Source organism: Pteropus vampyrus, unplaced genomic scaffold (genome assembly GCF_000151845.1).
Source record: "Pteropus vampyrus isolate Shadow unplaced genomic scaffold, Pvam_2.0 Scaffold201, whole genome shotgun sequence".
In the NCBI taxonomy this organism is placed as follows: domain Eukaryota; kingdom Metazoa; phylum Chordata; class Mammalia; order Chiroptera; family Pteropodidae; genus Pteropus; species Pteropus vampyrus.
Window position 1 is genome coordinate 848,135 of NW_011888982.1, and position 12,829 is coordinate 860,963.

Sequence of the window (12,829 nt, forward strand, 5' to 3'; positions counted from 1 at the left end):
GTACTATTTTACATTCTTACCATCAGTGTTTCAATTTCTCCACATACTTGTCAGCACTATTACTTTTTGGTTTTTGTGTTTATTGTGTTTTGATGCAACCAACCTAAAGGTGGCATCTCTATATGGTTTTAATTTGCATTGCTCTAGTGATTAGTGATCTTGAGCATTTTTTCAATATTCTCATTGGCCATTTGTACATCTTCTTTGGAAAAATGTATATTCATATCTTTTTCCCACTTTTAATTGGGCTATTTGCTTTTGGTATTGTTAGAAGTTCTTAGTTTCAATGTAGACTATTTTACTGACATTTTTCATTATGAATAATTCTGTTTCTTTTTCATTTAATGCATTGCAATAATATTAACCTACTCTAAGTATATGAAGATTTTTTCTATATTTTCTTTATTCACATTTAAATCTACAGTCCATCTGATATTTATTGTTGTGTATCATAAGATTTAAGTGTATTTATTTTTATATTTGAATATTAAGTTGATTCATACATTTTTATAAAAACGTTATTTAAAAAGATAAATACTTTGAAGATACAGTAAGAATAAAAAATAAAAAAGCCAAATTACCCATTTTGAGAATGAAAAGAAATACTATAGATTCTGTAGACCATAAATTATATACATATATAAGTTATTTAGTTTATACATTAATTCATTATCAAATAAACATGCTGTAAATTATACATATAATTGCTAGGAACCATAGTTATTATTTTTTAGTTAAGCACATTGTTACCTAGAGAATTACCAAATAAAAAGAAAATCATGCTATATTAGTTTCCTATTGTTGCTATAACAACTTATCACAAATTTAGGGGCTTAAAATAATGCAAACTTATCTCACAGTTTTGGAGATTACAAATCCAAAATGGGTCTTAATGAGCTAAAAGTAAGGTGTCAGCATAGTTTAATTCCTTCTGGAGGCTCTAGGAACAAATTTATTTCCTTGCTTTTCCAGCTTCTAGGGGCTGCATGCATTTTTTTTTTTTTTTTGGTCTCCTTAACAAACATCACTCTAACTTCTGCTTGTGTTGTCACATCTCTCTGTGATTAACGCTCTGCTTCCCTCTTTCACTTTTAAGAATCTGTGTGATTACCTTGGCCCCACCCTATAATCCATAATAATTCTTTATTCTGAGGCTCAATTTAATCACTGTGGCTAGTCTTTTTTGCCATATAAAGTAACAGATTCTAGGGATTAGGAAATGGATATCTTTGGAGGGAGTATTCTCTCTATTATACAAACTATCATATAGAAAGCTGGTTTCTTCTATAACACTCTTTAATCTAATTCTAAAAAATACAGTGGGTCTGTTTGAAGTAAATAGGTTTAACCTAGGTGTTAACATAGATGAATGGGTAAAAATATGATACACACATACACACAGAATGGAATAGTATTCCAAAATAAACAAAGAATAAAATGTTGCCACTTACAAAAATATTATGCTAAATGAAATAAGTCAGACAGAGAAAGAGAAATGCCATGTAATTTCACTTATATGTGGAATCTAAAACAGAGCAAAACAAAAATGAACAAACAAAACAAAATAGAAACAGACACATAGATAGAGAACAAGCTGAGTCGCCAGAGGGGAAAAGGGTGGGGATATGGGAGAAAAAGGTGGAAAGGAATAAGAGGAATAAACTTCCACTCATAAAATAAATAAGTCACAGAGATGTAATCTAAAGCACAAAGAAATTAGTCAATAATATTGTAAGAACTTTGTATGGTGACAGATGGTTACAAGACATATTTTGGTGATAATATTCTAAAGTATGTAAATATTAACACTATGTTGAACGTCTAAAATTAATATAACATTATTTACCAACTACACTTTGATACAAAAGAGATAGATTTACTAGACTTATTTCTCTGATTAGCTTCTCATTCATCTCTTCTATTGGCCCAAAACATAGAGATATCAACTGTTATAAACTATGCAATTACCAAAACATTTTTATATAGAAAATAATTTTCAAATCTCTGACTTGGATTTGCTCCCAGAGCCTCCAGAAGGAAAGCAACCCTACTGACACCTTGATTTTAGCCCATTAAGACCCATTTTGGACTTATAACCACCAGAACTATAAGATACTAGAAAGTCACAATGCAAATAGGCCTGGGAACAGAGAGGAAAATGTTCTTTGCCATTTTTACAAGCAATTTATTACACTATCTACATGTCTTACCTGCAATGTACCAGACACCTATTTCTCACAGCCCTCCAGCTACACTGGCCTAATTTCTATTCTTTTGAAAGGCCAATCTTATTACTAGCTAGATAGTTTTGATTATGCTGTTTCCTGTAGCTAGAATAGCCTTCCTCAATGTTGTTACATAACTGGTTCATCTCATTCAGGTCTCAGATGAGATGTCACTTTAAATCACATTACAAAGACCTAAAGTTTTTCTGGTAGCTAAAACCTGTGGCCTACACTCCTTCAGTCTGGAGGGTAAAAAGAGAAATTTAAATTAAATATGCACTATAAATTATATAATAACTCCCTCAGTAGAATTATATAACCATAAACCGTGAACTACTTGAGGACAGGGATGTAGACATATTAACACCAAAGCTTAATACACATCTCTACCTGGTAGGTATTTAATAAATATTCATTGCTATAATTTTTTAAATGAACCTACACAATCGCTTCAGATCTGAAGCAATTATTTTACAATATGTTGAATACGTGGGGGGAAAAAATAATTCCACTATATTTTCAAGTATAGATTACTCTAGGACACTCCACAATCAGAAGCCCTTTGTGAGCATCTATTTGGACTTAGCTACTTAGTTATTCTTTCCCCCTCACAACAGGAAAAAGGTAATTACCAGGTACTGCTCTTAATTACGAGCTTCTTATTTAGTGCATCTGGTCCTGCTTCTGTCTCTATCACAGAAAATCACAGCTTTTGCTAGAAGAATTTTAGTAGAACCCATAGCTTGGTTTCATTTTCCTAACTCAATTATCTAAAAAAAAAAAAAAAATCACTGGATCATGCTGCCTTCTAAGTATGGTTGTCATCCACATATCCTTCCAATTATACTTTGTTTCTGCTTTACTGTTCTTTGAAGTATGATTAAAATAAAGAGTCATAACAAGGTTTCTCTGGCTTTAATTTTTCACAGTCTATTTTTGTGGGTGTGTGTATTTGAATGAAATAAATTTGGGATTGACCCATAAATATGGATATACATATGTCCAATTCATAACTTCTTTTTATTTTTCCTCCAAGAGATATGATATTCACCTGTTGATGTGTTCAATTTCACATTTAATATCTTCCACCCAAAACATATCTCTTTGTTTTCTGTTATCTTTACCTCATTAGATAGAACTCCTCCTCACAATATGCCCTCTACAAAACTTCCAATACTAAATATTGCTGCTTTCTTACTCTCTACCCACACTTTGCTTCTGCCAGTGGTCTTCTAAGTATTCTCGAACACAGCATGCTTTTCTTGAGCAGACATAGACATCTAATAGGCAGAATAAACCTTTGCTCGTGCAACAGAAAATCAAAACATGATTTTAAAAATATATGATTGTTGACATTTCAAAAAAAGCATCCAAGGAATAATAGTAGAATATCTATTTTAAAAATTAGTTGAATTTCTTTATTGCAAAAAAGATTGGCATTATTATCTTATTAAATATCTGAGTTGGAGAGATTGACACAAAAAACATTTCAGTACTAAGGACTGCAGAAGTGATTAATCCGATCCTGCTCCTGGACTTCCTCTTTGATCCTTTCCTTTCAGGATCTATCGAACACCTCTTTCTTCAAGATCTTTAACAAATATCACCCCCTCTATTAAAAGTTCTCTGCCACTACAAAAAAAAAAAAGAAAGAAAGAAAAAAAAGAAAGAAAGAAAAGAAAAAGAAAAGAAAACTTTAAATCCCCAAATAATTTGCTGCTCTCTGCTCTCTGGCCCCAGCACATTTTGTCTATATCTTTCTGTAGCAGTTACCTCACTGCCATGGCAGAATCCCATAGCATTCATCAGTGTGTCCTTCTTGCCTAGGCTGAACAGTCTAGCACATAATAAAAGAGTTATCAATATTAATAATAAATGTTTATGAAAGTGATATTTTTTCATTCATGTGGAAAAATGCATATATAATCTATAGCTCCTCAAGCAGTAAGACAAGTTTGCAGTTGTTAATTAACTTACTTCCTGTTAATTGAGTGATCGTACCTGTTTATTATAACCAGAATATATTTAAATGTGCAAAATATAGCCTAAAATATTACTACAGTTTTTTTTGTCTGTTTTGTTTTACTCAGTTATTCATTGGCTAGGTAATACAAGCTGAAAGTGATATAGAATTTAAAACTTTTAAGTTTACTTAGAGAAAATTAATGAAAATTTGTTTACCTAGGGACATTTTGGTTTTCTTTATAATTCTACCTTGAAATCATTGTTAGGCTTCATTACTGAGTATGCATTTATAATGCTTTTTATTACCTTTCTCATTTATTTATTTCCTCAAAATACATCTATTAATCATTTATCTTGGTCCAGATATTATTATATATACTGAGGATAGTTATTAAAGTAATTAAAAATTATTTAATTTAATATTATAGTAATTAAATTAAATTAAACCAAATATCTTCTTTCAAGATCTTTGAAAGGAATTATAAAATAGAAATTAATAGATTTTGACAATACAGACAGATAACTCTTGGGGTAAAACTGGACATAACAAAAGAATAGAAAGGGAGAGAAATGCTGAGAATGGATTTTTTAAATGAATTGTATAGTGTCTGTGCTGAGAATTAAAGAATCAGTTGTTGAGGTGGAGAATTGAATGAGGTAGACATTCCAGGTAGATATAGCAGTATGAGAAAATTGCAAGCAAAAAGAAGGAAGAAAAGGAATCTTCAAGCAACTTAAAGCGTTGGAATGACTGGCTCAATGAGAACAAAAAGAGTAGGACAATATATGTGATGGGAGGTAAGTAATGAGGCTCATATGGCATACTGAGTTTCTTCTCTGTGCTTCATATTGATTTCCTATTGTTGTTATAATAAATTACTATAAACTTCATGGCTTAAAAAGCAAATTTATTATCATAGAGTTCTGGAGGATGGATCTCTAAAGTGAGTTTATATAATTAAAATCAAGATCACTTTGTAAATTATATAAATGTCTAATCTCTATGCTGTATACCTGAAACTACCATAAAATAATATTGAATGTCAACTGTACTTGAAAAATAAAATAAATTAAATAAAAAGAAGATGTCAGCAGAACTGCATGTTTTTCTGAAGGCTGCCTGCATTCCATGGGTATATTACTCTGACTTCTGCATTCATAGTCACATCGCCTTCTTTGACTCTTCTGCCCCCTTCTTTCTATTTATAAGGACCTTTTTGATTATACTGGACCTATATAATAATCCAGAATAATTTCCCCATATCAATGTCCTTAATTTAATCACATTTACAAAGTCCTTTTTTGCCATAGAAGGTAACATATTCATAACTTTTAGGAATTCAGATATGGTCATCTTTGAGATCATTCTGTCTATCACAAACTAAAAGATATTAAAATTATTATATGGGGATCCTGGCTTAATAAAATTATTATCTTTAGAAAATATTTCATATAAATATTCAGATTATTAACTTTAGGCTGATAGTTCAGAAATTTCAGTAGTCTGAGGTCTTTGAGCATTCTGAATTCTATTGGGGAGTTTGATATGTGTTTGTCATATGTTAAGTAGTTAGGTAGCCATGAGCGATGGGAGCGAAGGCCTGGATCCGTAACCATAGAAATGACAACACTGATAGCTCAATCCAAGAGGCTTCTCCTTAGCCTTCCCAAAGAAAAACTTATTTTTCAAATAACAATACCTCTACATCCTGGAGTATAAGGAAATAAATGACCATAGCATAGTAACTAGTTTAGCCCAGAAACAAATACTTGAGCAGTAAAGAGTATCCTGACCTCTTCACCTCAGCTTCGTTATGCAATCACAATAACATCATGCACATGCCCATAAGTTCATGAATCTAATTATAACAAACTGAATTCTGAAAAGGAACATGCATGGTTAACAATAAATTATACAACAGACACTATCAATCAAAATGACCTCACACATCAATCAGATAGTACCACCCTTGTAACCACCTATCAATTAAAATATAAGACCGACCTCTCCATCTCTATGAGGCTACAGCCCTCTCTGGTGTAGCCATTTCTCTGGTACAGCCAGAGAGGGCTGTAGCTACTTCTCTTTTGAAACATACTTCAATAAATCTTACTTCTAATCTTTGCTGATCTGTAATTCCTTACTGCTTTGGCAAAAAGGACTAAGGGCCCCAGAGCCACTGGGGCAACAAGAGACTTAGATCATCCCCAAAGCTGACAATTCTGTGTCCAAAAATTTTAGTTGTTTGTTTTTTTAGAAAGAGAGAATAGAAAAAATTTTATGAGAGTCCCAATGATACTGAAAAAAGAGTTAAAAGCAATTTAAGTGTAATTAAGCTACAGATGTACATGATCTGGGCCAAGGAAAATGCTTGGAGTAGGATTCACAAACTGGCACCTCATGGAATAAATGCAATAGACCCATAGGTTTCTTTTAACCTATGTCATGCTTGTAATACATTTGAGTTGAGTGGTAACCCTTTTTTTTTTTTTTTAATATATATTTATCCATTGTAATGTATCTTGGAACTCACTACTAATCAGTTTTCTACCTATTCACAGTTTTTGATAGCTCTACTATATTCTACTGTATATAATTTATTTGACCATTGTCCTAAACAAACATTTAGGTTTCTCCAATATTTTCCCATTACAATTAATGTCATATTTAATAATATTACATGAGGAGAAAAAAACATGCATTGTAGTACCCATATTTTTACTCTTTCTATCGTTTTCTTTTTGATGTTCTAAGATTCCTTGTATAATTTCCTTCCTGTTTAGATAATTCTTTAGCCATTCTTTTAGGGTAGGTTTATGTGTAATAAAGTTCATTAGTTTTCCTTCATATAAGAATGCTTTGAATTCTACTTTATTCCTGAATATATGATTTGGTGCTGCAGATTCTCTTCTTTCATTCTTTAAAATATGTTGTGTCTTTTCCTATTTTGCCTCATGTTTTCTCATGTGCTGCTGTTTTAATTGCTTTTCCCTCCTAGGTAATGTGTCATTTTTCTCCCTAATTTGAAGATTTTTTTTAGTTTCTGCAATATAGTCTGACTTGATGTGACTTGTGGATTTATTGTGTATATACTCTGGGGTTCACTCAGCGTCGTGAAAATGTAGTTTTCTTTTTTGGCACTGGATAAATTTGAGAAAGTTTAGCCATTTTAAAAAAAATTCTTTTCAGCCCTGTTTTTCTCCCTATTTTAGAAATATAATGATATAAATTATTATTTGTACAATATAAAAAATACCAAAATATTTTTTCATTAAGTCCCTATGACCTTAGGGTTTAGTTCATTTTTTTCAATATATTTAGTTTTTGTTGTTCAGATTGAATAGTTTGTATTGTTCTATATCCAAACTCACTTATTATTTTCTCTTTTCCTTCCATTCTTTACAACCAATTTATTGATTTTCTCCCTCTCGATTTCAATTTTTTTTGTGTGTTTTTCAGTTCTAAAATTTTCACTTGACCTTTCTTTATATTTTCTATTACTTTGCTAGGACTTCAATTTATTCAGCGAAAATTTACTTTTTTTCATTTGTTTCAGCATATTCTTATTTTTTTGATAAAATGCTTTTTATGATACCTGTTTTAAAATTCTTTGTGATCCCAGTGTTGATGTTTATTAATTGTCTTTTATCATTCAAGCTGAGATTTCTGTGATATGTGCTATGATAAATTTTGATATTGACACTGGATATTTGGGGTATTAAGTTATGAGACTGCAGATGGTTTTTAAACATCATGTTGCAGTTGGCTTCTGTTAACACTATTTCAGTAGGGGAAGTAGAGAGCAACACCTTGCTATTTCTATGTGGGAACAAATATTAAATTTCTCTACTTACTTCTGTGGACACTCAGGGAATGAAGAATGTGTGAGTGGGAATTCTGTCTCTCTAAGACACCAACTTACTAAGAGTAGGGGTGTCTCATTAGTGCTCCACACATGGCATTGTGGTGGAGATGAAAGAGTGATCTCTGTTACATGGTGGGAGTGAAAGCACTGTCTTCTACTCAGCTTTCTTCAGCACCACTTTGTCAGGAGGGTTTGAGTGCCTTGTTGGAGCCAGTGAAATCTTGACTCTGTATTTGACCTTCGCTGGGAGAAGTGAAAGTGGGCCCATAGTTTGTTTATTGTTGTCTGGCTAGAGCACAAAGTAGTTTTGGTCTAAAGGAGTTTTCTGTGTTGCCAAACTGCTCATTTTCTAGTCCTTGGTTAGGGAGAGTTTTTGTTTTTTTTTCTGGAGTGGGGATGGGTTTTGTTTTTTTGTTTTTTTTTTTTTTTTTTTGTATGCTCCCTTTGGTGTGTCAGAGTTGCCAAATTTACCCAGACCCAGTCTGGAATGTAAGAGGGAAGAAGACTCAGGGAATTCACTTTTATGTCTTCCTAATTCAGCTAGTATTAGAAAAAAGGTAAAATAGAATGTATTGGTGAAAGTGTTAAAGGAAAATGCTGGAAGCATTGGGGCACATTACTAACACACAATAATTAGGTTTCAGTCACATGGGCACACCTATCAAAAGGGGCTGGGAAATGTCATCCAACTGTGTGACCAAGAAGAAGAGATTATTTTAGGTAAATATGCAGCCTTTGTCACATAGTGGTACCACAAGTTTACCAAAACTCTCATATCTTATGATCCTTGTTTTTCTTCCATACCTAACTTGCAACAAAGCCATCCATTTTCTTTTCTCTAGTGACTGAGTTTCTGATACTGCTAGTAAAATCAAATGTGGGGGCAAACTGGTACATGTAAAATCTTTTGGTCTCCAATCTTAACTATTCATTGTGGATTCACTTCACTCATGTAAATTTCAAAATTAGTGTTCATTATTAAAATGCGTCAAAGGATCAACAGCCTTAATGAAATAAATAAGCTGTTTTCGTGATAAAATGAATATAAAGGAGTATGGAAATGTTTCGTCAAAGCTGAGTCTACATGCCTTTACAGAACTATGCACAATCACATGGACCAGGTCACAAAATGAGAGAGAAACAAGTGGGATATCCAGGGAGTCAAGGAGACGATTAAAAAACAACACTAATGTCTAAAATAAGCAGAAAAGAGTACCATATTTATCCAAGTACACATTTCAAAATATTTCTGAAAGAATCAGAAAAGAAAATATCTCTCAGAGGATTTCATAAAGGGAAGCTGTTGACTGAAAAGGAAAAGGACAACCACAAATGAAAACTGTGATATATAATTAGCATCTCTCACACAAAGCCTTCTTTAAACCAGCAGCCGCCAACTTTAATTGGTAATAATTCAATTGACTACATCATTTATATAAGAAAGGTAGGGTTCAAGAGGCCAGCATGTTCAAACATTTGTCACGAAGCCTCTGACAAAGTCAATTCTGAGAAACAGAGTTTAAAGTAAATATATTCAGTTACTTTAAAATTAATTATAGTTCTAATCTATATGAATAAGCATGTTTAATTTTTTCAGAGTTTTTAGTTAAATAGCTATATTAATTTATTTTGTGCTATCTCAATATTTTAAAAGAAAGTTTTAAGTTTTTGATGTATAATTTATATTTTATTTGGAAGATAAAACCCATGTTTCCTTTTACCAAGTAGTTTTTATACAATACGCTTAATTTAACATAGACAGAAATTATAACAAAGTGACTTTAGGCTTAAGAAATGAAAATCATATAAACATCCATATGCTACCAATGGAAAACAAAAGATGTAATTCAAACTCAGGAATCCACGCAATGAAAATTCTTACAAGTGACATTATTTTTATAATTAGAATCACAAAGTTGTATTGCTATAGATTCACGGTTCCGAGGTAAGGGATAAGAGGCTTGGGCAGTTGGAAGAAAACGTGGGGAGCCATAGGCAACTGTGACATAGCTCTCTATTCCAGCAAAGGCACAGCCAGCCACACAAGGTGGCAACGTCTTTTATATATAGATTAAATAATAGTGGCATACTACCAGATAATAGAAGCCCAAGCATACATACATGGTTACATAAGGGGAGAAGTGCTGAGCCACTTCCATTTGGAAGTTAGTTAAGGGTGTTGGGAGGGCTCCTGACTGCAGTCATCTCTTTCTCCACACATAGACTAAAGCATATACAAAAGAAAAGCAGTTTTTGTTTGATAAATTTAAGTAATTAAGTACTAATAAAGAGTAAATCAAATTTTAAAAATAAGTTTCAGATATATATATATACACACACACAATATAAAATATATGATATATTATATATTTAATATATAAGTATAAAATAAAGTGTGTTTTCTATTTTATTTTTTATTTTAGTTTATATCATCTTTTATTCAGTCAGATTGACACTTTAATTATGGATAAGAAGTTACTTTTAAAGTAATGTTAAGCTCATTCACGCCATAATTAGTAAATATATTACAAGTATCAATTTCTAAAAAAAAAAAGAATTTTAAAATGTTGGATCTACTCTGAAGTTGATGATAAATAAGTTCTGCCCAGCATTGATTTGGGGCATTTCGAGTCATAGTCATAAAAAAAGACACTTTGTATTCTCTCCGAATCCTATAGTTTTTGTCCTGATATAAGCATAAGAAATCTATGTTCCTTAGTCATTTATGTCTTCAGCAACCTTGTTTACTGATTCAAAAATAAAAACATGATTTTAAAAAAATTTACAGATATTTCTGTGTGTCTCAAAAGGTCTATAAAATGTGATAAGTATAATTGGTTGTCAAAATGATTAGCTTTAATTATCCAAAATGCCTCACACTGTCTCAAGTGGTTCAAGTCTAATTCCATTATTACCTCTAAATTATTTAAAACATCTGGTACTATACATTCTCCAAATATTTCACCTTTTCTGCAGGGGCTGACCTCAGGGAGCAGAATTTGCTTTAACAGGGCTTAGGTACTTTCCAGTCCACCTTTTGGGTGTCATTTATGGCACTAATCAGGTGGTGATCTCTACTGTCGTCTAAAGCTGGCCATCTGGTGTGTTGGTTCTAGGGCCTCCTGGGAAGGGGCTCTGGGAGCAGGACAAGGTCAGCCACTGCTTGTATCAAGCCTGGGACCAGCTGGTAGGAGCTACAAAGTGATCTTTAATTGCTAGCTTCCTGTGCTGAGCTTAGAGGCACCTGAGAGTGTTTATACTGTGAACCAAGGCTGGCTGACTCTAATGCCTAGCTTGAGGCTGCTTATCAATGAGTACAGAGAATGCTGAGGTCTGCTGCTGCTTGTTTGGGTTTTGTGGACCTTTGAGAAATTTTAAGAAAATCTGTAACTCAGGCTCAGTCTGGCCCCGTATGTCAGACAGACTCCAAAAGAGTTTCTGGGTGGGCATGACTTAGGTGGGATGGGATCTCAGAGAATCATCAGGGTGGGGAAAAAGTGGTGTTAGCTGAATTTGTGGAGACTAAGATGTGGTGCCTGCCTGCCACTATAGGCTGTGTGTGTATGTTTGTGTGTGTGTGTGTGTGTGTGTGTGTGTGTGTAGGGGGGGCGGTCGACAAAAGAACAATGATGTTTGCTGGTACAGGAGAGAGCTGCCCTTCCAGCCCTCACCCTGAATCCAGACCGTTCCTCCCCCATGTCCCTGATGCCTTTTAAGCTGCTGTCCATTTGTTAGAGCTTAGGGCGAGTGTCTGTAAGAGAGTGAGTCTGCCTAAGGGACCCTTAAAGGGACATCTGAGACTCTAGCATTGCTCTGTTTCACTTATAATGAGACCTTGTTGATATTCACAGCCAAAAATTATGAAGACTCCTCTTCCCAGGACTGGTGTTCCCAGCTGGGGACTTCAATGTGGGGAGCACGGTGTGAGCCTGGGATCCTTGGCTCTTCAGTGGGGGCCTCTGCAGCTGAGATATCCCTCCCAATTTTCAACCGCTACAAATGGTTGTGGGGCCAGCCCTTTTCATGTCTCTGCCCATCCTACTAGTCTTGATGTAGCTTTTTCTTTATATTCTTAAGTCTGGGAGTTCTGTAAAGTTAGTTTTCAAATGGTTTTCAAGGATAGTTGTTTTATAATTTAGTTGTAAGTTTTGTGTAGACATGGGAGAAGGTTAGCACAGTGTTTACCTGATCCACTATCTTAACCAGAACTCCTAAATACTATTTCCAATAAAGGGAGAAAGAGCTCTTTATTGAATTGGTTAAATCTAGGGCTGGCCCAGGGAAAATACGAAAGCCTGAGGCACCTTGTGATGCTAGAAGAATAAAGCAATGCTAATTAAATGATGGAGGTTTTCCACAAGACCTGAAACAAACTGAGCAACAAAATAATGGTAGTATTGTATTATAACCTAAAGACTAAATGAATATTCAGAATTCTATGCTGATTTAACTAAGTGATTGAATAAGTAAGTATATGAGAGAAAGGGAACATTCTCCCTTTTTTAAAATTTTGTGTTAATAAATGTGGAAGGAATAAGGGAAATAAAAATCACCATTGTGAGGAAGACAAGATATTTGTAGAGTCTCAAAGTATTTATGCCAAGAAATTTACTAATTATAAGGTAAAATTGTTATTTTTAACTTGAAAAACCTACCTGAGCAAGCACCACTTTATCCAAGGAACCAAAGGTAACATCACCAATAACATGAATTATGGAAACAAACACCCACTGATGGATATACTAAGAATATACCACATCTCTCTGTGGCATT